General features: G+C 44.7%; 1 non-coding gene across 1 annotated transcript; it reads left to right on the top strand.

Annotated features, from left to right (window-relative positions):
• Positions 1-1,245: 1,245 nt before the first annotated feature.
• On the top strand, positions 1,246-1,350 carry LOC144891407 (U6 spliceosomal RNA). The gene has a single exon (XR_013622941.1). It is a non-coding gene; the product is annotated as a U6 spliceosomal RNA (small nuclear RNA).
• Positions 1,351-1,583: the final 233 nt, after the last annotated feature.

The raw sequence follows: 1,583 nt of genomic DNA, 5'->3' as shown, positions 1-1,583 counted from the left end.
TTGCTTGTTGCAGCAAGCGGGTAAGCTCAGGTGTGGCCCCGAGCTCTTTCTACTCGATCTACAGCGAATAGACATCTCCTTGCTGCCCTCCTTTTATCGAAGTCTCGTGAATGCCGGTCAGTGTCTCCTTCCAGTACGAAACAAGGATACATATAAATTTTGGAATTTAATGTGTGAACCCGTTTTCTACAACAGCCTATTTTGCCATGATTGCCAAAGTAGGTCCCTAATTCAATCTTTTATCGAATCTGGTTTTTTTCTTGTCAAGGATTTTGTTAATCATACTTATTCTGGATGGCAGACCCCCAACCAGATTTCGGAAGTATGCAACGTTACCTCAGCCCGACTAATTGGACAACTTCTTCGTTCAATTGTTAAAGTGTTCATCTCTTTTAATTTATCATGGCCTCTACTGCATGATGTTCAGAACACAAAAACAATGCACCCTGACTTCCCTGATTTTTGTTTTTCTGGTGCTCCTTCCACAAAGCCTCTACAAGCCTGTGCAAAGGCTACTTTGTACGTGCAATGTCTTAATGTTGTCATCTCTGCTAACCCCAATAGCCCACTGACCACCCACTGGAAAGAGCTTCTACCTGCAGGGGCTCCATCCTCTCCTACCTGGTCGTCGATGTACACGTTACCTGTGTCCAAACGTGCCGGTGATATACAGTGGAGGCTTGCACACTATTCTTTGCCTTCCAACGCGTTTCTTAAACGACTGAACCTCGTGATATCTGATGACTGCCCTTTTTGCCATCACTCCGAGGACACTTTCCATGCATATGTCGGATGCCAAAGGCTGGCTCCACTTTTTCAACTCCTGAAATATGTCTTCCAGAATTTCGGTTTTTGTTTTTCTTCTTATCTTTTTGTGTACTGCATGCCTGTGTCTAACGAGAATGTCGGTTCTCAAATCGTTAATTTTTTACTTGCTGAGGCGAAACTCGCGATATATATTACGCGGAAGAGTCGGGTCTCTGAGACAAGCTCACCGGAATGCAGTATTTTGTTAGCCTTTAAAGGCCTCGTGTCTGCCCGCCTTAAAATTGAATTTAATTTTTACCGAGAGACTTCTCGGCTTGATCACTTTGTTCAAAAATGGTGCAAAGCTGAAATCCTGTGTAAGGTGGAGGGAGATGAACTTTTTTTGCTGCTCTAATTATAATTAATGTCATTTTTTTCAATTCCTTGATTTAATTATTTTGTTGACTGCTATTGAATTACTTGGTTTGTTGTGCTTTTTTATACTTTTGTAATAAAAGACCTTAAAATGGAACGATACAGAGAAGATTAGCATGGCCCCTGCGCAAGGATGACACGCAAATTCGTGAAGCGTTCTCTCTCTCTCTCCCTCTCTCTCCCTCTCTCTCCCTCTCTCTCCCTCTCTCTCCCTCTCTCTTCCACTCCCCTCTCTCTCTCTCTCTCCCCCTCTCTCTCCCTCTCTCTTCCACTCCCCCCTCTCTCTCTCTCTCTCTCTCTCTCTCTTCCACTCCCCTCTCTCTCTCTCTCTCTTCCACTCCCCCCCCTCTCTCTCTCTCTCTTCCACTCCCCGCTCTCTCTCTCTTCCACTCCCCTCTCTC

The sequence above is a fragment of the Myxine glutinosa genome, chromosome 3, assembly GCF_964187855.1.
Source record: "Myxine glutinosa chromosome 3, kmMyxGlut1.1, whole genome shotgun sequence".
Lineage (NCBI taxonomy): Eukaryota > Metazoa > Chordata > Myxini > Myxiniformes > Myxinidae > Myxine > Myxine glutinosa.
Note: the sequence above shows the minus strand (reverse complement) of the source record. Positions and strands in the feature narration are given on the sequence as shown.